Raw genomic sequence first — 25,918 nt, forward strand, 5'->3', positions numbered from 1 at the left:
AGAGCATAAGAAACATTTTGCAATGAGGAATCACCAGCCTTTCAAATGAATTATAACATATTTAAATACAGTTTTTTTCTCAAATCACTCTGGCTTTTTATAATACATCCACTAACCTTCTGCAACATCCTATATACCTTTAGGTTCCTAGCTTTCTTTTTCTGGCTTAACCAGACATTCTTACTTTTTTGCTTTCTCTCTTGCTTTTCAGACAACATAAAACTCTCATCAAAATCCTTTCCATTCTGACATGATATTGCTAGAGCCCAGAGTCTACGTACGATTTGCTTTTTTATAGGCAAAGCAAAAAAAAAAAAAAAAACAAGTTACATTAATACAAAGAGGAGTTCTGAAACTGCCAAATTCTTTCTCTAAAATTACTTCCCTGTAGCAGATAAGATGGTCCAAGGTCACATAAACTTTAAAGAACTTAGAACAAGCTTTAAGGAACTTGGTGAAACTTCCTCTTTTTTTGTCTCAAGGTAAAGAACAGGGTGGAAACATGTTTTTCCATAAACAAAGCAGCTTAACAAACAAACAGCTCTCTATAAGATACATTCTAAAAACTGCCATTTTCTCAATTAGCACAAGCCACATGGCTTAGTTTTACTTAGTAAAATTAATAAAATAAATACCAAAGTATTTTTCTTTTCCAAAGTATCGAGAAACTTTCAAATTTTCTCTTAGACTGCCCAAGATCATCGTCATACCCAAATGCCTGATAAACTTTAAACATTTTATACCCTTAAACATTTAAACTTTTTTTAAAACCCGTTTTTGCAATATCAAAACAAAGTACCCCTTTTGTAGGAGAGAAGTCACAAGGCATAACCATAATCTTAAAAGTCAAAACCAGATTTTAAAACCAGAATTTACCAGTGCAAACAATTTAATTTTTAAGACCAATACCAATTTAAAATAACTCATCCTTTTAACCTAGAAGGAAATTAAAATTATCTGACTAAGGTTTTCCCCTTTCTTTTTTTTTAACCATACCAAGATGGCGGTCACATTATAAACCACATGGTAAAGTCAAGATGGCGGTGAGGCACTGAGGCACTTCTTATACCACGTGGTAACCTATACATATGCGTTCATAGACCTTATAAACACATAGGCACACACTTTAAACAAGTTTTATGAGGCCTTTCAGAACAGAAAACAGAAGGTAGACACAAACAAATACTGCACAGAGACATTGAGACAAAAAACACCCACCAGCTGGCCAAATTAAAAACAGACCTTCAGATTCCCATTCTGGCTCCTCTGCCACAGAAGCCTCAGAGTGGTGGGTAGTTCTAGACCACCTCCAGATACTGATGAATTTGGGGGACGTCTCTCCCAACTTCAGTGACTGTGATTGTTTGACACGTCTGTCCAAGTCACATTTAGTCACTCATACAGATGCCTCGAGGCAGAACAGAATTCAGAAGATAGGCACCAACGGGAACACTGCACACCGCACAAAGCGAAAATGACGGAGACTGAGACACAGACACGACACTTACCAGCTAGTATGAGACCCTCCAGATCAGTCCTGAGGTCTTGGGGGGCTCTGGAATCTTGGTGGGACCTCCAAATGTTATACCCAGTTCGCGAGCCCCCAAAAGATGTACAGGAATCGACTCCGTTGCAAAACACATGAGGGTCTTTTTATTGTAAATTACAAGCTGCAGCTTGGGCCTACACAGCCCCACCGCCGAAGCGGTGGGAGCTGAGCTCGCTGTCCCCAGGTTAGTGGGGTGATTTATAGATTCTGGTCCCTCCCAGCATGCCCAAGGCAGGAGCAATTCCTGCCTGGCAAGCATCTATTGGTCAAGATGCTACATTTTGAATCAATTGGCTTTAGGAAGGTTCCCAGACCATTGACCATGACCAGGTGTCCCTCCCTAGGAGGAGGGTCCAGTTTCCTAGCAACTGTATCTCTAGTGGGTGGGGAAAGAATGGAGTGAGGTAGCTCTCCCCTCAGGGCATTACTAAACTTCTTTACCGCACCTACTTTAGGCCTTAACAATAGCTGCTACTTTATCTTTTGGTCTCTCGTTAGCTCAGTATCCAAGTGGGTACCCTAGTACAGGGAAACAAGGACTATTCCTGACATGAACTCTTTGACTTCCCCCCACTCCCCAAGGGAGGAGCCGCCCTGCTAGGCCACAGAGGAGGACTTTGCAGCCAGTCCTTAAGATACCTGATAAACCAGTATCAGATGAAAGGGGAGAAGGTTCTCCCCTATCAGTGAACTTGGAAAGGGGCAGGGAGGAGATGAGAGAGGGAGGGTGGGATTGGGAGGGAATGAGGGAGTGGGATACAGCTGGGATACTAAGTTATTAAACTATAACTAACATTAAAAAAAATTTTAAAAAAAGACTAGACACAAATGCTCATACTAAGGCTGGCAGAGGTAACCCATCAGGAAAAAAAGGGTCCCAAGTGTAGGCGAAAGAGTCAGAGGTACCCCCAGCTCTTACTCTTAGGAGTCCCACAAGAACACCAATTATGCAACATAACATAATTGACTGAGTTATCATAGAAATATTTACATTCAGCAGCAGAAGCCACATCTGAATTTATTCAAATAAAAGACCCTCCTTAAAGGGACTTTGCTGGTAATTTACAGTCAGTTTTTAAGAGCAAAATATTTTCACACAGAAATATTCAATAGACTAAAATTGTAGATGGCAATTATTTATTTTTATGATATTTTAATTATTATATTTATTTATTTATAGTCATTTTACATTTCAATGGTAGGCCCCTCCTTCTTTTCCTTCTGGTCCCTCCCTCTCTACCTCTTCTCACATCACCCTCCCTTATTCCTCAGAAAAGGGGAGCACTGGAGAGTCCCCCTGACAACCCACCCAAGCACATCAAGTCACATCAGGACTGAGTGCATCCTCTTCCAATGAGGCTGGGCAAGGCAGCCTCACCAAAGGAGAAAAGCAGGCAACAGAGTCAGAGACAGCCCCAGCTCCACTTACTTAGTCCCACATGAGGACTAAGCTGCTCATAGGCTACATCTGTGTAGGGTACCTAGGTCCTGTCCATGCATGGTCCTTGATTGGTGTTTCAGTTTCCATATGTTCCCCTGGGCTCTGGTTAGTTGACTTTGTTGGTGAAGGCAATTATTTAAATAATTATTGAATGGAAATCTTGTTGGGTTTGTGTCACCTGGTACTTACAGTTTAAGAATCCACATTTGTATGTTCCCAAATCAGCACTATCATTTTTTTTAAGTCACTGGACCCTTTCTTGTTGCTCCAGTGGGAATGGCGTATCTTTTACCAAACCCTTGTCCCTGCTTTTGGTTCATCCAAACTGTAGAAAAGTGAAAAAACTGTCCACAGAGGTCATTGCTCCCCAGGTGACATTCAGGCTGCAGAGGACTGGGTTTGTCCCCAGGTGCATTGAAAAGAAAACTCGAAGCTGTCCCTGAGGTCACAGAGCGTGTGCACTGAAGCAGAAGAATACTCTGCCATGCCAGGCTCATGTCCAGACCTGGGTTCACAGACCCCAAACAATGGTATGGATGATGTGCGTGGGTTCCAGAAGTTCAGACTGCTCACTCTTGGTTTGATTTTCACCAACTCTAACTGAGGGTCATCATACGCTGGAATTTTGAGCATAAGCCACAAACTACAATAGAATTCATTTCCACGAATGTTCGCCAGTAGCAGTCACAGGTATTTCCAGACCATGTTGTTATTATTATTATAATTACATATTCCAAGATGTGTGCTTCATTTGTGCTTGGCTCTATTTTAAGGTATACTTACTGTTAAAATCATAGGGTAGTGGTTTGAATGATAGTGGCCTCCACAGGCTCATATATTTGAATGCTTAGTTGCCAGTTAGTTGAACTGTTTGGGAAGGATTAGGAGGTGTGGCCTTGTTGGAGCTAGGGTAGACTTTTTGGAGAACATGTCACTGGAATTGGGCTCTGAGGTTTCAAAATCCCATACTAGGCCTGGTACCTCCTCTCTCTTTCTCTGTCTCTCTCTCCCTTGTTCTCGCTCTGTCTCTCTCTGTGTGTCTCTCTCTCTCCCTTGTTCTCTCTCTCTCATCCTCTCTCTCTCTCTCTCTCTCTCTCTCTCTCTCTCTCTCTCTCTCTCCCCCATTGCCTTTGGAAAAGGATGGAAGACTCTAAGCTCCTGCACCAACGCCATGCCTGGCTGCTTCCTGTCATGATGGTCATAGACTAACCCTCTAAAACTCTAAGTAAGCCACCAAATAAATGCTTTCTTCTATAAGTTTCTTTGGTCATGGTGTCTTTTCTAGAAATAAAACTCTAAGATGTAAAAATATATATTATAATTTAATATGTTAAATCTATATACTATTATATCCCAGAATATTTAAATATTATAATTGTTTTTTCAATACAGTTTTTTTTTGTAATCATTTTTTCATCAAACCTACTTTATTTAAGGTTCTTCAATACTTTAACCTCCCTTTTAACTTTCTGTCCCCAATCTTAGATAGGACTTTAGTTAGGAAAGGGGCTGTAGACTTCTTTTATCTACTTCCTGATGAGTCTGTAAGGGATTACCGAACTCAGTCTTCAGGATACCAGCAGTGGAGTCCAAAGGCCAACACCAAACAGCAACATGAATCAGCACTACAAGTCAGCAAAAGCTGCAAGATGCAGTTGGATTTTACCCGGAGAAGTTCTCTGTAACGGTTCTCTCTGCGAAGTCAAGTGTCAAAGTCCCATAATCAGTGCATTGATGTCGATCCAAAAATCAAAGCCTCACTGTCTGGGAGCCTCTATATATCTCCTCTCCTCAGAATCCACCCATGGATGTTCTCAGCTGGCCAAAGTCACACCCTTGAAGGAGAGAACTCACAGCAAAACACCACATGCCCTCTCACAAGCCAGCCTCCAGCAAAACATCACTCCCAGCTCACAGCAAAACATCACCTGACAAAAGTGAGTCTTCAAAGAAAGCAGAAACTTCTACTTCACTATGTGTTTGGCCTTATGCATCTGGAATATTTAATCTGAAGAAACTGACTTCTAGTGTTACAAAATGAGAAAATCCACTGACCTACACCTCAATAAAATTGGAAAAAGCTATTTTTAAATGCAATTTACTCAGGGGCTTGAGAGATGGCTCAGAGGTTGCAAGTTCATGCTGGTTTTGCAGAGGACGGTAGTTCAGTTCCCAGTACCTACACAAGGCGGCTCACAGTTACCCATGAATCAAGCTCCAATGCATTCAATGTTCTCTTCTAATGCCCACAGTCCTGCCCTCACATGCATACACCCACCCACACTCACAAATACACATAGTTCTAAAATAACAAAAATAAATCTAAAAGAATAGCAAAACATTCAAAGACTTCCTTGGATAGAAAGTGAACGATGAGGAAAAGGATACATAAATTCTGTAACAAATGCAGGAGTCTGTAGCACTTGAGTCAAGTCCCTCCCACCTCCCTCATGGAGTCCAAAGGTGGTAAGTCCAGTGCAGGCTGCTGTGTCCATTTCTCAAACAGAACCTTCTTCCAAGGTGGAGCAGGATGTTCGCACTTCTCTTCCTAATCCCAGCTGCCTACTGCAAAGAATGATGCTGGTAAGAACCTTGGAGACACGGGGACCCTTTACCGCCCAAACAACATGGGTAAGGTGGAACCCTTTCCTGAGAATGGCTTAAACCCTGGGACCCCGCGGCACTCGCCTCAGCTCCGGAAGTAATTATTCCCTGCCAGGAAAAGCACTCCAAGACTCCAAGACGATCAAGGTCTTTGGACTCCCCTTACACTGAGCATTCAAAATCTAGAGCTGGGATTGTCAGCAGGAGAGGACCCCAAAGCCTGAGGAACACTGTGACATCCGTATGCGATTAATTCCAGCATTTACAATGACTTCAGAGACTCTCCGCACAAGACGAAGTTGCAAACATTAGCCGAACTGAACTCTCGAAGTAAAAAGCATAATAGCATCTATTAAAGTGTGCAACACCTGGGCAAGTGCTGTGTGCTTATCATCACAGCACTTAGGGGCGGAGACCTGAGAATGATGACCTCGAGGCCAGCCTGGGCTACACAGCAAAACACTATATCAAAATAAATCAAATGAACGCGTAAATAATAAATAAAATAGTTTTTAAATCAACAAGGTGCTCCACGGGAAAGAAAAGGATTGACACACTGGAAGATGAGTCAGTGGAAACTACGCAAGCAATGAGGCGAGAAGAAAGGGGCTTCCTGATATTTTGTGGCACTAGGCACATGAATAAATCTGGTCTTTCCAGAAGTACCAGGAGAGGAAACAAGGAGTAGATGAAGAAAATATATTCAAAGAAAAAATGGCCATACACTCCCTAAATTCACTAAAAAAAAAAAAAAAAAAAAAAAAAAAAAAGAAGCAAGCTAACCATATGACAGCTTAAAGAAACTCAAAGCATCTTACACCCAGAAACACAAACCTGTATAAGAATACTGAAAATCAGAAATAAGGAGAAAACCTTCATTTCACTAAGAGAAAAATGTATCATTGAAAGAGTTCTGGCTTCAGACAGCTCTGGAGCCAATGCCCTGAAGTACTTCAAAACCTCTCTAGATCCACCTAGAATTTAAAACAAAAAACAGAAAAGAAAAAAAACAAACAGGAAATAGCAGGGGCAGTGGGGTTGGAAGACCCCATTTTCAACACACTTTTATCAAAACGCTGATGGAGAGGAAAAAGTGTAACTTTTTTTTAAAGAGGGTCTTATAGCCTTGACTGTATTGAATTAGAACTTGCTAACTGGATCAGGCTTGACCTCAGCTCACTTGCCAGAAGTTTTAAAATATTAATTGTGAATCTCCAGATATGGTAAAAATTAGTTTTTCCAAAAATAAGTAAAGACTTACTTGCGAGTCCATCCTCAGACTTAAGATTAGAAGAACGTTTTGGAAAACATTGACCTTCAGTTAAGGAGAGCAAAGGATATCGCTCCCTGCTGGAATCAACGGCACCTGTTTGCTCTCCGTCTGTATCAGACACTGCTTCCCCTGGGGGTATGGATGGTAGACAACTATTCATATTTCCAAGGACAGCTCAGGTCAAAGGCTGTCTAAGGTTTCTGAAAACATTGCTTTCCAAGGTCACCCTGAGGGTGACTGTGACTTAGCCTGTCATTTCTGTTTGGGGTTTACAGTCTGTTAAAGAATCCTTAAACTCTACATTAATGAGTGCAGAAAAGGACAACCACTGCTAACGGGCTTCTGAGCATGGAAAATTCCTTCCCATTCCTGTTTCTAGTCTTAGGTAGTCGTTTATAATAACAGCCTGTGAAATATTGCATGCAGTTCACAAAAATAAAAAAAAATTAAAAAATAAAAAATAAGGAGTCATCATCTGAGAGCTATACTTACCATCAAATGCCAGGGCAGATTTATCAGCAGCTGAAGCCTGGAGCACAGCCAGTGCACAGCACAGCTCTGCTCGCTGCAGCTCACCATCGGAGGCTTCACATTGCAGGAGCGTGGACGAGAGCCAAATCTCAAGAAGCTGTGGCTCAGCAGCTTGAACAAGGGTGACATCAAGCAAGGAGGGCTGAAGGACCATCAGAAAAGCACATAGAGACAGCTTCAAGAAGCATAACATTGCCATTGTCTCTCAGAAAACAGCAACAAACAAACAAACGGGCCAACCTGAGTGGGCCACTCAGAGGTGAAGTGGTTGTTGCTGTGTATGAAACGCCTCCGGCCTCTGAGGGAAAGCAGGGGCTCTCAAAAGAACGGAGTGCTTCTGAGACGCAAACACGCAAATAAAGAGACGGATGCTCACTTTGGGAGTGACCTGTGTCTAAAGACGGAGATGCCGTGAAACGTAAATTCCCTAAACAGAAAACGTGGTTCCTATAGCACCTACGTATCTGTCGATCCCTGGGCCTCTAAGCATTTTCAGCTGGACAAGCCTGTAAGTCAGAGTTCTGTACTATCTTTCCTGAGGTCCTCAGGGTGATCTCTGTCTTGCTGACTAAGTGATGCTACTACAGAGCTCCTGGTCAGAGAGCTCTGGACAATGGATTGAACAATTGTGGGGGCCGAACTGGACTTTGCTGGGATGTTGTACAGAAGGGAGTGAGCACTGAGCTGTGCTCTCAACATCTTAGTGAAGGGATCCGGTGCATCCTTGCTCTGGAGGCCGTCTTGCAAGGAGCTTACTTTCTAACTAGAAAACAAGAAACAGAAAACTCTAGTGAATTTATAATAGAAAACCCATTGACAAGTGAACACATCCATGGGGGCTGGGGGAGGGGGGGAAGGCAATTGGCCTAGGGAATCGAGCAAGCTTTCCTGAGAAAGAGAAGTGGAGCAGCGTGAGCATTATGAAGAGGGATGGAACTGGAGACCTGAGGGTGGAGAGGAGCAGCCTGATGTGAGTGGCCAGCCCCGCCACTTCAGGCCGCGGTGAAGTTCCAGCCCGAGCTGCTGCTGAGGGCCATGTCTGGGTCCGTGGCTGTGCAGCGACAGGGGTTGGTGTCCCTGGTCTGGACAGCTGCCTGGGACCATGTGGATGCAGAGCTGGTCCCTGGAGCCCTGTGCTCCTCTGGGATGCACAGTGGAGCTGGCTCTGGTGATGGGGCACTGGTAAGCTGGCTTGCGCTTGGGAGTGCTAGCCCTGCCATTCCTCCGCCCTGAGGTGGCATGGATGAAGAGGTGATGGCCTCTGCCCTCTTGTCCCTCGCCACCTGACACCTGCAGCAGTCAGGAGAGCTGAGCACTGGGCTGTGAGAGAGGGTGAGCTAGACCTGCCCCCTGCCAGCTGCAGCTCAGGAGAACAGGCCCTGCCCTTCACCTGGGCAGCAAGTAGAGCTGTCCCAGTGAAAGGGGCGCTGGTGAGCGGCCCTGTGGGCATAAGTGTAGCACTGGCCTTGCCACTCCCTGCCGTGAGGTGGAGGGGGTGAACCCCTAACCCTGCCCCTCACCACCTGCAGTCAGGGAGAGCTGGCCCCAAGGTCATGAGAGCTACAGAGCTGATCCTGCCCCGAACCAGCAGGAGAGCAGGCCCTGGCCCCGGCCAGTGGGTGTCCTAGCTGGAGCAGCGCTGGGAGATAAGGGAGAGCTGGCGGGGGTCCAGCTCAGCTTCCACCCAGGCCCAGATCCAGGGCTTTGAGTTGGTCCACTCCAACATCTACGCCATCCATGAACTGTTGGGTGTGTGAAAAAAAAAAAAATGGTTCATGTTGATCTAAAGATGCAAGATCTCTGTGACACAGGGCAACAACAGGATAACCAGGAGGAATCCCGGTGAGCATCCAGTACTGATTGTGTCCTAAGAGCCAGAGAGCTCGAACCAGAGCAACGTCTCTTTGCAATGAACAATTAGTAGTGAAAATGTGTAGACTGTTGCATATACTGTGGGACAAACTGACACACTACAGCTTCCAGCATGAGACATTTTCTGTGCTTTGTTGCGCACTCGCACGTGTGTGTGTGTGTGTGTGTGTGTGTGTTGTTTTGTGAGGAATGAGTGGACTGGGTTGCATGTAAAAAGGTTTTTTTAAGTATCTTGAACCTAAAATGGCATTTGTAAGTCCCTATGTAATAGACACCGATGGCCAGTTAGAAGCCCAAGAACCACGCAAAGTGGAAAGGCTGGGCTGGGACCACAGCTCAGCAGATAGGTGTAAGAGCTGAGCTTTGCCCCACGCACCCAGGGAAGAAGTCAAGCCCAGCTGCGCACTAGCCTGTGGCCATAGCACGCTGCAGAGCTGCAGTTGCATGCCCCAGGGAAGCAAGGGTTAATTTTAGGGGGATCCCAGCGATTCTACAGTTAGGAAATGGTAGAGGGGCAGTCTGACCAAAAAAAGATGGAGTAGACATTGAGCAGGTACAATTTCTACTACAAACACAAGCAGACTCCAGTGCTAACAACCCTGACACACACCTCCACCGTACTCAGAAATACAGGTGGGCTCGGCAGCAAGAGGAAGGGAACAGCACAACATAGACCAGGGATCACTTAGAAAAGAGCCCCGCCTTCCTCCGTTTCCCCAGAGCTCTCTGTATTTAACACACTTCACCTGTGAGGCAAAACCAAGAACAACAAGAATTTTGTTTGTAATTAACCCAATAAAGTTTTTATATTCTGAAAGTTGTGAGGCCCCAAAGAATGCATGCTAGGTCTCAGTTTTTATCCTCCGACCCAGCACATGGGACAAGGAAAGCATGATAAAATGAATAAATGGATGATTGACAACTGGACTCGAAACCTTCACTTTAATAAGAAGAGAGCCAGTAATTAATCAAATCAAATGCTTTTTGGATAATATAAAAACATACAAATTAATTTATTGAAATGCCCACTTCATTCTTGTTGATGTTCGTAGTCAGTTCAGATTCTATTCACATCTGTCAGGTCCCTGATGCAGCGATCATAAAAACACCAGTTGCCACGCTTGCGCAGGTACTTCTGGGCCTTGTGTTTTATGATTCAGTCATTGAGAAGAAACATTTAGATAGTTGACCCACGGTGAATTTAACAAGCACCTGACATGCGTCAGCAGTACCGCACACGGATGGAATCGCTGCTGACTGGGTGATCGCTGCTGACTGGGTGACAGCCGCTCCTGCGGGACAGCTGGAGCCTTGAGGGCCTTTAAAGTGAAGGCGAATGACAGTCGCAAAGACCTGATGCAAATTCCCTGACAGGGTGTATAGTCACACACAAAGGCGCTCCTGCTGCTGTCACACAGCATCACGTTGTAAACATGTCAAACCTCCATTAGACTGCATTAAAAAAAAAAAGAACTCGAGAAAATTGTAGTTGTGATTACAAGTGGGATAAGAAATTAAAAATTATCCAGATCATGATCTTTAGAAGAAGAAGGTGGAGAAGAGAAAGAAGAAAAAGAAGAAAAGAAGGAAAGAAATAGTGACCTCTACAGTGGCCCATGCTGTCCCTACTGCTTAGGCTGTAAGAAATGATTGGATTATTTTATTAGTAAACGCATTATGTTGAGCGTGTTTGTTACTTATGGAATGGCATTGTTCCCAGGAAGGGCTGGCGGGTTCAGCCTTTTCCCTAGCTGAGTTCTCGTGCACTCTCCAGAGCCTCCTCCCAACTCTCACGCCTACCCAGACCTCTGCCTGCGTGGAACTCGCTAGCCACTGTTCCTCACCACTGCTTCCTGTCTGCCAGCCATCTAGGACGCTCGGGTGTTGACTGGCACTCTAGGAGAAGGTGTGGCCTTTGAGCGTCTCCACAGCCCAGTTACCACAATGGAGACCCGCAGACATCGTGTCTGTTACCATCCCGTGTACCATGAACACTCACTCAGCCTCTCCAGCTTCAGTTTTCTCATTCATAAAATAATGATGGATAGTAAGGAAATTGTGGGCAAGTTCGCCAGTTCTGTCTTTTGAACAGGAAAGTACAATGCCTTTATTAAAAAAAAAAAATGCTTCCATAAATAGCAGCAAGGGGGGGAAGTCTGCACCTCAGGGCGTGGGGCTTGTGGAGTATGACCCATCCCTCGTAAGAGAACATTTATACCTGTTGTAGGAGATAACAGAGGCCTTAGTCCATTGATCTAGGGAAGAATAATCACACGTTTTTGCTTTCTTTTCGCTTAAGCAGAAGACAGCAAGCAGTATATGTGCAGAAGCTGATTTAGACCTGCTGCGGCTTGATCAGGACTCAGAAGGCCTCCAAGCGTGCTGCATGCCAATTCTCCGCCCTGTCTAGAACCCACAGAGACCATAGCAAGTTGTTGGAAAAAGGTGAAGCAAAGAATGATCCCAGCAGCAAGCTAGGGCACCGCCCTCACATTTCCCGCTGCAAACATTAGCTGATAACTCAGCTCCCCAAGACGGGCCTCACGTAGTTAAAATCCTTTACTTTCTCACAGAGCGCTGAAAGCGAGCTTTAAGAGTTGCAATTAAAAACAGCATAGAGATCCACGTGTGACTGTTTGATTGGGTTTTGTCTGTAGCTTCCGTTACTTTTCACTACAGTTAAAAACTCAGTCTGGCCCAATGAAGAGTATAACTCAAAACTTTAGAAAGCCTTAAAGCATGATGGCAAACCAAAATAATACAACCCTGATTTATAAATCAGAATCTGCGTCTGCTTTTAAACACAAGTCAGCTGGAATGAAAGTAGACCGAGAGGCAGCCGTGCGCAGTTTTGACTTGCGCAGAGGCGCTGGAGCGGGCTTCTTTCCAGGACACGGGCAGCACTGCATTGGGTGAGGGAGCTCCTGACCCGCTGAACTGTCAGCTATCGTCAGTGAGTGTCCCCTCTTCGCTTCCTCAGGGTCCCTCGCCTTCCCTGTATCCTGGAAACCAAGGCCAGAGGGCAGAGCCCTCACAGAGCTGTTTTCACAGTAACATGTACAAGAGCACATGAAAATTCATGCAACGTCCGTAGGCGTGCCCGCACAGTCAGACACGACGGGATGGTATGTACACCTGCATGTGTGTGAGTGTGTGGATGTGTGTGCGCATACATGTGCGTGCAGCACTTGATCGCATGATCTGTGTTAGGAACACCGATGGATTAAAATTGTTCCTTCCATACCCACATGTATCACACAAGCGGTTCCTAGGTGCCGTCCTGGCACCGGCACCAACTCCGGTCCGGGCACAGCTCTGAGTGGCTACTCTGCCCCACCTGTCTAGCCTTGCCCTGAAAATAAAAGTTGGGACCATTTCTGAAGTTTGAAAACTATTTTACTCTGAGCTTCCCTCCACGTCTTCACATTGCAAGAAGCGTGTGCTACTGTTTTTAAGATTCTCACCACTGAACACAACATGCACATTTTTGTTTTCATTTGGATTGTTTTCGGTTAGTTGGCGGGTGGGTGGGTTTCTGTTTGTTTGTCTGTCTTTGGTGATAGTCTACCTTAGGCAGTTCTCTTAAAAGTTGTGTGGGTGTTTACAAGGTATCCGGCATGTGACAAGCAATTACCTTGGTTTGATTTTCCTGGCACCACAAGATGATGGAATACAAACGCAGATTTTCATTTCAGCCATCACTTGGGCCAATTAATCAAACTAATTTATTTTTTGTTACTCAAGTATCCTTAATTATAAAATGAAATAAAACAGTGCAGACTTCACAGGGCTGTTACGAAGTTCTGAGAAGCATCTGCACGTGTGCGTGAAAACACACCGAAGGCGCCATGGTGGCTGTTACCTCTCTCGGCAGTATTTTAAGTGCCCCTTTAATACTTCCACGCTTTCCCGCCAGCCTGGCCCCTTGTTGGCCACTGGGGCCTGGTGCAATAGAACGTGACTTCCCGGTCAGCCCTGTCTGGTGTCCGAGTTTCTGACTCAGGTCCAGTCACTTCTGCTCTCCGTAGCTTCTGACTGAGCTTACGGTAACAAGCGAGCCTTCCCTGAAGTATCGTCCCGGTTCCGTTGCCACCAGATAAAGCACAGAGAACCCTAAGTGTGTTTGGACTTTAGGCTTTATTTGTGAGCGTGTGTGCAAGTCTCTCTGTGCACCGCATCCATCCCTCTGACCCCAGGGGCCGGAAGATGGCATCAGATCCCCTGGAGCTGGAGGCTCAGCAGTTGTGAGACCCTGCGCGCGCATGCGTGCGCGGGTGCTGGCAACAGAACCCAGGTCCTCCGCAAGAGAACCCAGGGCTCTTAACCACTGAGGCATCTTTCTCAATTAATATACTTGAACTATAAAAACATTTGTTTTTACCTGAAACTTAAATTTTAACCAAGCACTCTGTATTTTGTCTACCAAATCTGGCAGCTGTGTGTTTGTCTATATTAAGTTCAGACATGCTAAGCATAGTGAATTTAACTTTTTTATTAATTTTTTATTTATTACAATTTATTCACTTTATATCCCAGCTGTAGCTCCCTCCCAATCCTCCCTCTTCCTCCGTCTTCCTCCCATGCCCCTCCCCCAGTCCACTGATAGGGGAGGTCCTCCTCCCCTTTCCTCTGACCCTAGCCTATCAGGTCTCATCAGGACTGGCTGCATTGTCCTCTTCTGTGACCTGGTAAGGCTGCTTCCCCCTCACGGGTGGCGATAAAAGAGCAGGCCACTGAGTTCATGTCAGAGACAGTTCCTGTTCCCCTTACTAGGCCACCCATTTGGAGAATTAAACTTTTTTCTTCTTTTTTAATATTAGTTACAGTTTATTAATTTTGTATCCCAGCTGTAGCCCTCTCCCTCATTCCCTCCCAATCCTACCTTCCCTCCCTCATCTCTTCCCTGCCCCTTTCCAAGTCCACTGATAGGAGAAACCTGATAAGCTAGGGTCAGATGGAAGGGGAGGAGAATTGAACTTTTATTTCCAGATCCTATGAGCAAGCCTTTGGTGGGAGGAGGTGAGGAGGATGTAGAGAAGAACAAAGCTGTAGACACAGAATTACTGTCATCATCCCACCTTCACTTCAGCTGTGTACCATACCTAAGCGTCTTTTGGATTCTCCTTATATGTTCTAGTCCTCTCTCGACATATAAATGCCACAACAGACAATGCTGCAACATTTTATGATTCTAACATCATCACTTTATACTTTTTCGTATTGATAATGCTATTATTTTACAGTCTATAATTTCAAAAAGTCACCAAAGAATTCATAAGAGCCACATTATAATATTACTTATGATCATCTCCTGAAGATTAAGAAAGTGCATAAAAAGACAGAAGCAATGTATAAATATGTTTTGGGAGAACTAGAGTCAAGCATGTCTTAAATATAGATTGAAATTCAAAGACCTACAAACCCAGTCATGTAATTCAATGAATAAGTCAGTTGGGAGAATTTGTCCTCGTCTCCACAGAAAGGGAAAATTTGTCCTATCCTGTCATTGGTTTCTGATTTATTTTTCAGAAGATGACAAAACTCTGATGGCGTTTTTGCTTAGAAATTGCTGCAGAAGCCAACACTGCATGACTGAAGAGCCAGCCATTCTCCATCCAGCCATTCTCCATCCAAGTCACACACCAGCCACCAAAAGTCAAGTCCCTTGAACTTCTGTCAGTGTCTCCCCAGTGAAAGCCACTAAAGAGTAATTGAACTTTAATTACTGGCTAATATAGAAACTCGTTCTGAGCTCTACCCCACCACCCCGGCCAAAGCATCCAAATCAGAATGAACAGCCACTTGACATTTTTGTCAAAGCCAGTTCTGATTTTCCAAATATCGGTTCCTAGAAGCCTTGGGTCTGACTGGGTTTGTTGGTGGTGGTGCTTGTTTTCCATCAAGGAAGTATCCATGTTGCTGATTCTGAGACATGCAAAAGAAATGCACATTTTGAGAAAATACATTTTACAGCCAGGGTTTTTTTTATTAATAAAATTGAATGGTATACCTGTTGCTCTATGAAAAGTAATCTTTAAATTCTAAGTGTGGGGCCCAATAGTGTCATGCTAAGGATATGAGCTACTGAATGCTTTCCAGTTAAAAATATCTTTACTGTAATCATTTTTCTTTATATTTCTTGCACAGTCATCTGAAATGCCCTCTCCCGGGGTGGGTAAATTATGTGCCCATTGCTTAGTCATGTGATTCATGTGGTATTAGACTCCTTGAGTAAGAAATCATTTCAAGTGCTGAGACATGGAGGACAGAACATGGAAAGCCAACATGGGAATTCTGCCTGCTACTTTGATTGCTCAGGACTCGGGATTAATGGCTCTCATAAATAGATAGATATGCAATTACTTTAAGCCGAGGCACACCCATTTAGGAAGAGTGAGTTACTCCCTCTGAAGCTGTTCTTCATGCCCAGTGCCTCCAGGTTTAATGTGTGTGTTTAGAAACGAGATGTCATTGGTGAAGATAAGGTGTTATAGGTTTTTTTTTCATCAATTGGAAGAAGAAAAGGAGGCTAAATGGAAGCTTTAAAGAAACTTCTAACCAATGCTGAGATGATTCATTTGTATCACAATATTTCTATGACAAGGCAGAACAATTATAGACTTTGGAATAAATCAGATGCAGGTTCCAATCTATCTCTTAACAGCCCTTGAGCAGTGTTCATTAATGACTGTACACCTCAATTTCTTCATGCATAAATGTGAGTCAAAGTATCTACCTCACAGAATTCTTATAAAGACTAAATGAGCTGAAGCACAAAGCAAACCTAAAAGCAATTTTACATCCCTGTTTATGTATGTGCTAGGTGTCTTCGTGAAATAAATGAAACTAGAAAATGAGATTCTCTTAAGCAAGAAAAACGAGGTTCACGTGGTTAAGTGAAGTTTACAAATCTGGTAAAACTCTCTGTATAACCACTGGCTTACTTTTCATCCACAGTACCTGTGCCGTGTGGCCAACAGCCTTGGAGCACTCTAAATACTCACTGTGTGAGGCCTAAGCCAGAGCAGCATTGATAAAGGTCGGCAGATGTCAGGAGCCAGGAGGAAGTGACCAGCAAGGTTGAGTCCTAACGACCTCAGCAGAAACAAGTCCTCCTCAGCTATTTGGAGTGTTTTAGGCAGGCAGGGTGCAACCTTGGCACCTGGAGGTCAAGAGGAGGTTGGAGAGGACCTTTGAAGGAAGCTCTGCTGACGTTGCTTTCCTCTCACAGGGAAAAGCAAGGCGTGTGGCGCATGAACAATTCTGCTCCTGTGTAGCTAGATCAAACTCCTATTAAGTACAACTTTGTTTCTCACAGAGGGACATTTAAGGAGAACTAGGCAATGGTTAAGTTTTGACAGTGCTTTGGTTCTTTGGGGATTAGCCGTCCAAGGGAAAGCAAAAGGAGCGTGACATTCCCTGAATGGATAATGGCTGGCTGTCAGATCCATGTTCATAGCACACACTGAGGAGTATCATAGATATAGCAATGATATTCCTGCTCAGGGAGGAGGGTCCAAATGACAAGAAATTCATTTGTATCTGGCCAAATCTTTCGGCTGTAAAGAATTAAGTTAACTCATGGGGAAAACATCAGGGATAGGAAGGCTATTAAGCAGAAATTGAAAATGGACCATAGTCAAATATGGAGTCAGCTCAGAGATCTGCCCTCTCAAGCCATGTCGAAAGGTCACATGACCTCCCCTGCCACCTCTGGGGAAATGTACTAGACTATGATCCCTGTTTCCTATAAATCTTCACAACCTAAATCTTGGGATGTGGTTCCCTTTTTTGCATTATTTTTGTGTGATACTCCTCTTCCCATTGTTACAATTACTGTATTTTCTAATGCAAAACACTCAAGACAATATGATGCTCCAAACCCATCTACTCATGTAGACATCTCATAAGACCTTCTACCATACCTAGGCGCTATGGGGTTAGAATGGTCAGCTAGTTGGAAGAGAATAGGTAAAGAGAGACAGGTTGATAATCCACAGCAGGCTGCAAGATGCCAATATGAGAAAGCTTGCCAGATACTTTATTTAGAGACCTTTGGGAATAAAGGGTAGAAGACAGAAGAGCTGCCGGCAACTCCTGACTCGCCAGCTGCCAGCACGAGCAACAGCTGTCAAAAAGTACATGTATTTGATTAATGAGTTTGGAAACATTCCCTAAGTTCCACCCAGACTTTGGACTCACATTTAAATGCAATGACCAAGGTTAAAATCACTAGGGAAAAATGCATAGGTGTGATATCCAATATAGGGACATATATATATATATATATGGATGTACTTTCCTTTTGAATTAAAAGATATTAATTTGGTAAATGTGTTCTTCAAAATATTATTCTTGTAAGATGGATTTCTTAATCCTTATTAAAACCTTCTCCTTACTCTCTAATGAGATAAGAGGTTTTACAAATTGGGTAATGACATGATTGCAGTGTCAGAGAGTGCCAGACATATACAACTCGCTGGCCTCCAAAGAGCATCACATGTCTACTGGCGTGTTCTTAGAACAGTTAAGAGAAGTGAATGTTCATAGAAATCACACACGTATCCCAGCCTGAAGGACGATAAAAAATGAGATGGCTCTGTGTTCCAGGAGAGCGGATGTGTGCAATCAATGTTTTGCTACTCTTGCCCTCAGAAGGAGTGAGTCTGATGTCAGAGTTTAAAGTAGCTTTTTCTTGAGTGAGGGGAAAAGATCACAAAAGAAATTGAGGTCAGATCAAAATAAAAAACGAGATCATCCTGCCATGGTTGGCAAAGAGCACCGCTGGGGATCTCTACAAAAGAAAAACTGGTCACAGAGTTTAGTCTCCAATCCCTAAGGGTCAGAGGAAAGTACACGGTGACCTGGAACTTCTTTTGAATAGCTGAAAATGATGAGTATTTTCAACAGAGACTTCTGAATGAGAAGAAACAGTGTCTCTGCTTTGTTATTGTGTCATTTCTAGGCTATCATTTAAGGATCTTCATGTTTTGTTGGAGGTACTGGTCAGCATGGAGGTGCAGGCACTGTTTTTGCACTTCTATTTTATGGTTCCATATTTACTCCATCCCATGGTACATTTTTCTCCTTAAACTAATATTTGTCATCTCTCTCTAGACTTGACAATAGAATGTCGCACTGGATTTTTAAAGATTAACAATGAACTGCCTCATCTTGTTGTAGCCTACCTTATACATCAATTATTTTACCTTCATTTCAATCTTTAAATCCCATTGTTTTCCATCAATTCTGAACCAAACATTTTTCTATTTATGTTTTGAGTATAAGGACATAAAATTTCCCTTATTCTTATGTGTACTATAGTGGTAGCCACAAAGTTGTCTTAATGTAGTGCTGGTGACACTCAAGACTTTAAACTGGCAGATTGTGGCTAACAATATCGATTCTTGCCCGTAGAACGTACATTACGTGACCCACAGATCTTGCATGTTCAACCACTTTCTGTTCCCAGTTGCTTTCTGTCTCCTGAAGTGTTATCTTTCTTGCCCATCACTACTTGGAACACTGGAACACTTCAAGGTCCTAAGCTCCAGTTCCTTTCTGTGCCTGGAGAACTGTTCTTTTCTGAGTGAGCAAAGAAAGATCAAGCACTGAGAGCTGTGTTATTCATGCTGAGGGCAGATAACCCAGGCAGAACGAGAAGATTTCAGCAACAATAATGTAATTGGTAATGACTGGGGCCACAGACTTCCCACTGGCTTTGCTATTGGTGTCTGTAATGTACTCTTTGGGTAGGAAGTAAATGTTTAGTATAATTTATTTATTACACTATGTTCATAAGATCCAGCACTGTACACGTTGTCATTTCAGAGCAGTGAAGATAAATATGAAAATTCCAGAGAAATTACAGCTCACTCAAAGTACAGAGCACTTATCCAGAAAGAAGGAAGCATGTGCACAAAGAAGCCCGGGGGGAGGGGGAGAGGGAGTACTGCACGGAAGGGTCATGGATGATGCCTGTACAAAAAGACACAGCAGTCAATCCCAAGCAAGCCATGTAGTCTCATGATGTGTATCAGGGCCCACAAAATAGAAACTCAAAGAACCACTGTGGTTGTCATTTTTATGAGTATGTTCTGTCGCATGGGAAACTGCATAGAAATAAGATTTTACAAAAGGGTCTGATCCAACGCTGCCAGACTGGACTAGGACTATGCAGCAAAGCCTTTCTGTGCCCAGTCCTCTAGACTCCTCTACCCAGCATTCCATAGCCCTTCTAAGACAGGAGCAAGGTAATTCAGATCATGTCTTTATAGCCAGAATCTATTTTTAAGCACAGAAAAGTAGAGGCATATTACAGTAGCATTTTAGTCTTCATGGTTTACAGGTCTCTCATCTCTTTGCCCTGAATTAAGGAAAGGAAATTCTAGTTCCTATTGTTTATCTGGTGGTGGGGCTGGGAGGGTAAAGAAAACAGGGAGCAAGGGAGAAGGAGGGATCTGGAGGGGGTGTTTGTTAGGACATGCTGCTGAGATCCTGAGCTCTATACTTTAGGGCATGATTTTCTGAACCTCAACAGCACAGAGGCACGGGGTGGCAGTGACAGATGCAGTACTAAACTGTAGACAGGAAATGCAATAGGCCACTATGAGAGGATACAAAATCAAGTCATCTGAGCTTTATTTTGTAGAGGAAGAGCAGACAAACTTTCCCACACAAGCTGAGACAGTGTGTGTTCTGGGTGTTCCTGCCCACCTACAAGTCTGCCCAGCATTTATCTCTTCCAATATAATCTTTCTAAAGTGGCATACAAACGAGCCAGGGCCTAGACTTGGTCCTTGGGATTCAGTGTGCCAACTCCTGCTGTGGCCAAATCCTTATCATATTTCAGATATTCCAGTATCAAGAAAGATGAACAAAGCAACAAGAATGACACGAGAGAACAAGGCAGGGGAATGAAGGGCCACTTAGAAGCCCTTCAAACAAGCCACGCAAGTACCAAGAGTGGGGCGTGATAACATACTGCTGAGCCCATGGTTTGGCCAGAGGACAACACGGAAATGGTATCTTGGAAAAGAAGGTAAACATACGCAAGCATGGCCTTGAGCTTTCTGTGGTGGCATCCCATCCTTACATTAGTTGTCTGCTGGCCATCAAAAGAACAAAATGACCACACAGCAAGTAACACAGGAGCATACAGCACCCTTTGGAAAAGCTTCTGAGCAGATTTTGTTCCCAAGCAGAACTTTACTCTCCTTGCCTCAGCTCCATCTCTCAAATGAAGTCTCACACATAGAAAAGTCAGGCTTAGCTATCAAGGTCCTCAACTGACCTAAATGAGCTCAGAGCTAGCGGGGGAACATGTCCCCACAAGAAGTCATCGACATACCTGCACAGAAGTTTCTTCAGAAGATCTGGAAGGGTGGATGCTGGGCTGTCTGAAAACAAAACTATAAGAGAATTAGTTTGACAGCCTTCTCTAATCACTTCATTCTGCCAGGGCTAGAGGTCTAAGAGTGGACAAGAACACAATTTGTGGATATTTTAATTCAGACGTTTACATTTTTGGCAAAAATAATTCAATATTTTCATTTAATTCACTAAATGGGGCAGTCATTTTGCCATCTTTATTGTAGGAAGATGGGCAATGACCCTAAGTAGGCTTGTGTTAGGCAGCGCTATCTCAAAAGAATCATTCCAGAAACCATGACACACTGAACAGTTTCAGTCCATGCTAATTAAGCCAACATGGTACTGCCTTGCTGCAAATAAGCTGCTCAGTGGTAGGAGGCCAACATTCAAAGACGCTCACTCATCAAGCAGGGAGTCTCTTTGGTCCAGATTTTATGCTAAAGTAGTGATTCTCAGCCTGTGAGTCATGACTCCTTTGGGGGATGCATGTCAGAGTCAGATCTCCTGCATTTCACACATTTGCATTATGATTCATAACAGTAGAAAAACTACAGTAATAAAGTAGCAACAAAATAATTTCTGGATGGGGTCAGCACAGCATGAGGAAGTGTGTAAAGAGGGTCGCAGCGTTAGGAAGGTTGAGAAGCCCTGCTCTAAAGCACACCGGATGAACCCTGAGAAACAGAAGCTCAGCTGCTAGTTAAGACACAGAGAGGGTGGGACTGGGAGGGGAGGAGAGAAAAGGCTGCAAGTGAATAAAATAAATAAATGAGGAGAAAACAAAGAAGCATACTGCAGCAGCTCAGTCTAATCAAATCACCCTTGAAGCCATGTGTGTGATCAGCTAAGGCAAAGTCTTCTTAATTCATATCATGTGAACAAGTTTGCTAATACTTCCTGTCAACTTTTCTAGGAGTCACTCTTATCCCCAAATGACAAACTTTCCATGCCAAAGATACCCCATAAATCTTTTATAGCTCCGGCTTCTTTCCAGCCTTCTAGTGAATAGTTACTATCAATAGCAAAGTAGAAGTAAGTTTCAGAGCACACCACTGGAAGCTACAAGGTAAAAAAAAAAAAAAAAAAAAAAGTTCAGCATAATCAGCAATCAGCGTCTAATTAAGCAGCAGTGGTCAGGGGACCAGCTCAGACTCTTTAAATAAATTAGTTAATTTTTTATTAGATATTATTCAGGCTAGAGATCGTGTTCTGTTTTTAAGTCCAAAAGGAGCCTTTGACTTGAATTTTAAGTAACAGGTAATTTTCCTCTGCTGTGTATGATGCCTTGTTAGCTGCTTAAAGTCCCCCCTGCTATAATTCCTGTGCAGAACCATCACCCTCCAGGCTCTGCTCATGCTGACTTCCAAGGTTATTTTGCAACTTCTCCTCTTTCACTTGGCTCAGCACCCACGATTATAATTAATCCTTTCCTGGCAGCTGTACACATCTTCCCGGCATCTCCCTCCATCAGGTGAATGCGGTCTCAACTCTCAGGGTCTTCTCAGACAAATTATACCTGGGTCTCTTCCATCTGGATGATCCTACCTGAACTTTCCAGAAGGTGTCCTCACCTGGTATTTATCTGTTTTCAATCTACCCCTGAGTTACCTTTTTGAAAATATGAGGACTGAGCATCTGAAATTACATTTCCTTAGTCGAGGTTCTGCAGAGCTTTTTTGGCACTTCCAACTATTATTATTGTTTTCAGCAGGAACAACTCGTGATTCCCGTTTGTCTCAAATAACCTTTCCTGGTGTTCACTGGAATGATAGAACGGCTCTAATCTCTGCCTGTCTTCCATTTAAATGAAGAACTAAGCTGTGTGGCTCCCAGCTGCCACCACGTACAGTGCTGAGCCCATCAATTTGGCACCTTCCGTTATATTTATGGCAGTCAGAAAATTGGTAATCACTCTCTCCTTTCTAAGGTTGTCAGATCTCTCTACAGAAAGCAAAGTGTGTGTGTGTGTGTGTGTGTGTGTGTGTGTGTGTGTGTGTGGCTTTCTCGTTGGACACTGTTATTTGAAAATACCACCAATCTTAGCAATTGACAGTGTAATAAAGGAAAAAGTAAGTTTTCATCACAAATTGTCCTTCCTTTTCCTCTAGAGGAAAATTAATCTATCGAAGAAAAAGCAAAATTTAATGACTGTTGGCATCAAAGGAGTACTTAAATCTCTGTATACAAACTACTATGTCATCAGCCGTAGGTGATCCTCACAGCTCACCAGATTCTAAGACATAATATGTTTAAATGTCAAGATTTGGAAATTGCAATGGTTCTATTTAACTGCAGTTTCATTTTGTCTCACATAGAAGTGAAAACCTGAAGAAAAAAAAAAGAAAGAAAGAAAACCTAATACTTTCTTCCAATAGCAAAGTTCTAACAGCATTAAAGTTCAGGAGACGTCTGACTTAACTCCTGTTTTGAGCAACGCTCCATTAGGAACTGCAGATAAAATGCTAGGCATGCGCTCGAAGACCCGGCTAATGACCCTTTAATGGAACTTTACATGTTGTTGTCACAGAGCATATTGACAGGCTTTGACAGCTTAATAACATCCTTGAGAATCAGAATCAACTTATGCTTAAGACCTATGACTCCCTTATGTAGCTAATGAAGTAATTATTGCTCTTTCCTATGCGGGAGAAGGTCTGAACATGGTGCTGTATGATAATATAAAATCTCATGCTGTGACCCACAATAGCATCCTGACAGATCCCTTCTGCATTTCCATTCGTTAACTTCCCAATGAAACAGAGGAAAAGATTTGCAAAGGTGTTTGCTTCCAAGCCAAAGAAAACAATTGCTACTATATACTAAAATGTACGCTTTAAGAATGGCTGACATCTAGCATGCACAAGATGAAAACATATCATTGATCTAAAACTGCTTATGTGGAAATTAGCCCTGGTAAGTTTCCCGATAATATATGCAAAATATTCAATTACAAACAACCAAAATTCAGTATTCAGATTTCTTTACAAAGGAAAAGTAGTTCTCCTATTATTATTTTAGAAAAGCCTTGATTTGCAACTACTGTGCATCTACTATATGGAAAGAATACAACAAATCATTTCACATTCACAATTATTCTTCTGTAACTCTCACTACAGATTTTAGCCTTTTCAAACAGTGCCTACTCTCTGCTACAATGCTACGTCCTCAGAAACTCACAGGAGAAAGTCACTCTAACCGTGCCCCGTGGTGAAATGGACCCAAACTGAACTGCTGACTGAGGTGATGGTTGGTACCGCTAATGCTCAGCATTATCCTAGACCAGTGAGCACAAGCTATGAGGGCAACCTATCCTGAGTGTTCCCTAATAGCAAGAGTTAAGAGAAAGAAATGTCTTGTTATATACTGTTGATCCATTTTGTTTGTTGTTGTTGTTGCTGCTGCTGCTGCTGGCCATTAGGTGTGTCAAACCTAAAACACAATCCATCTAAAACTTTAGACACAGACTTCGAAAAACTGCCAACTCTACAGTCACCATAATGATCCCATAAATGCTACATAATAACAAGCTACGGAAAAGCTGTAGAAAAGTGACCAACCTCAGGGTTCTAGCCAATGTCACTGTGCGCAAAAGGAGCTCGGAGAGTTCAGATCATGGGAAGCAACTGGCACCACACCGAGGGGCAACAGGGAGAAGTCGGATTAAGGAACGAGTCATGGCCTATATAAGTGGGCTATCCAGGGATGCAACCGTTGAGTCACCCATGCTCCCAAAACCCCAGCAAACTCACTGATTCGCTACAGCAAACATCAGTGAGATGACGTCTGTGTTTTGATGCTAATGCCCTATCTGGGATGAACAGATATATGTTCAGACGCCTCCTGGGAAAAGTCACACATTAATGTGATAAGCACACCTCAGAAGTTGACCCTGGAACACCCTAACTTCTTCATGAGTCACCTACGACTTCAGTTTATAGAAAGAAATGTTAACAGTTTACCTTTTGTTATTCAAACATCACGTATGCTATTGTTGAGCACTCAAATTGAGATTGTTTTCCCCTAAAAAAGAAAAATCACCTCATTACACCCAAATGTTACTTAGTAGAAATGGTGCTGTAAAATCAGGTACAAACAGAAAGGCTTTCTTTCTCATCACATCCAACCTACGCAGTACTGTAAGCATAAGAATAAGTGAAACTTCTCAGTTGATCATCAAAGCAGAAAGAGAGGAAAGGCTCTATTCCCATGTGGCACCAGCCCCTGTAATGGAAGGCCCACGAATGAGCCGCAAGGTAGAAATGACCCCAGCAATTTAAAGATCATCTTAATGGGCACATACATTATCCAAAGTGTTTCAAGACCAAATATCAATATAAACCCAATAAGTAGACCATCCAAAATGCTAGCACACTGGAGCCACCCCTTTTTAAAGAATAAAAGTGCCATTTAGATTTTTTTTATACATTTGGCAAAATAGTCAAACAAAAAATTAATTGTTTGTAATGTTAAATGTGCCACTCTAAAATTTCTTCCTTGCTTTTACTGAGTAGTGATCCATACTGCAATAAATACAATATACATAGCTCCAATTTTAAGATTTTATTTTTTAATTTGTAAAATGTATTCTTTTAGCCCAGCTAAGAGAAAGAGGTAAATACATTAGATATAGTTTGGGTCCATGGCTAAAACTATGAATTTTTATTTTGTTTTTTTGTTTTTTTTTTATTATTACAATTTATTTGTTTGTATCCCAGCTGTAGCCCCCTCCCTTGTCCCCTCCCAATCTCACCCTACCTCACCTTCTCCCCCTATGCCCCTCTCCTACTCCACTGATAGGGGAGGTCCACCTCCCCTTCCATCTGACCCTAGCTTATCCGGTCTCATCAGGAATGCCTGCATTGTTTTTAAACTACTTTTTAATACCAAATCCAGCATGCTAAACCAGAGACTTTGCCAGCATGTAACTGAAACTCATCCTGAGCAGGTCAGCAGCCTTGGATTTCTTACTCTCCCATTGATGGCTCATCCCAATCGCATCTCAGTATCCAGTTAAGTGATTTCACTTGTCAGCGATGGATGGATTGTTGCCGGATGCTGCACCCGTGCTTAAGAACACCTGAGAAGGTCCACCTCTGTTTGTCATTGTCCTGAAGGTTTGCTGTTCCTGGAAATAAACCCAAGAGCAGAATGCTGAGTGCAGGGAGATGGATTAGCTCTAAGCTGTGAACAGCTGGTGAACAGGCAGGCTGAGGTACCCAATCACCGGGAGCCTGCCTGGTTGCTCCTCAGTCAGGAGCCATGTCATTTGGTAAGT

The 25,918-nt window shown here is 43.2% G+C and overlaps 3 long non-coding RNA genes across 3 annotated transcripts in view; all 3 read right to left on the reverse strand.

The window, feature by feature from the left end:
- Nucleotides 1-2,441: 2,441 nt before the first annotated feature.
- On the reverse strand, nt 2,442-8,015 carry LOC132656053 (uncharacterized). Its single transcript, XR_009594002.1, has 3 exons — nt 7,360-8,015; nt 5,379-5,555; nt 2,442-4,684 (listed from the first exon to the last, which is right to left on the reverse strand). It is a non-coding gene; the product is annotated as an uncharacterized LOC132656053 (long non-coding RNA).
- Nucleotides 8,016-14,641: 6,626 nt separating this feature from the next.
- On the reverse strand, nt 14,642-20,683 carry LOC132656054 (uncharacterized). Its single transcript, XR_009594003.1, has 3 exons — nt 20,621-20,683; nt 16,275-16,432; nt 14,642-15,195 (listed from the first exon to the last, which is right to left on the reverse strand). It is a non-coding gene; the product is annotated as an uncharacterized LOC132656054 (long non-coding RNA).
- Nucleotides 20,684-25,500: 4,817 nt separating this feature from the next.
- LOC132655927 (uncharacterized) overlaps nt 25,501-25,918 on the reverse strand; it is a 99,477-nt gene continuing 99,059 nt past the window's right edge. Inside the window, exon 5 of the long non-coding RNA XR_009593888.1 lies at nt 25,501-25,768. This is a non-coding gene — a long non-coding RNA (uncharacterized LOC132655927). The remainder of the gene's footprint in view (nt 25,769-25,918) is intronic.

Source organism: Meriones unguiculatus, chromosome 8, assembly GCF_030254825.1.
Source record: "Meriones unguiculatus strain TT.TT164.6M chromosome 8, Bangor_MerUng_6.1, whole genome shotgun sequence".
In the NCBI taxonomy this organism is placed as follows: Eukaryota; Metazoa; Chordata; class Mammalia; order Rodentia; family Muridae; genus Meriones; species Meriones unguiculatus.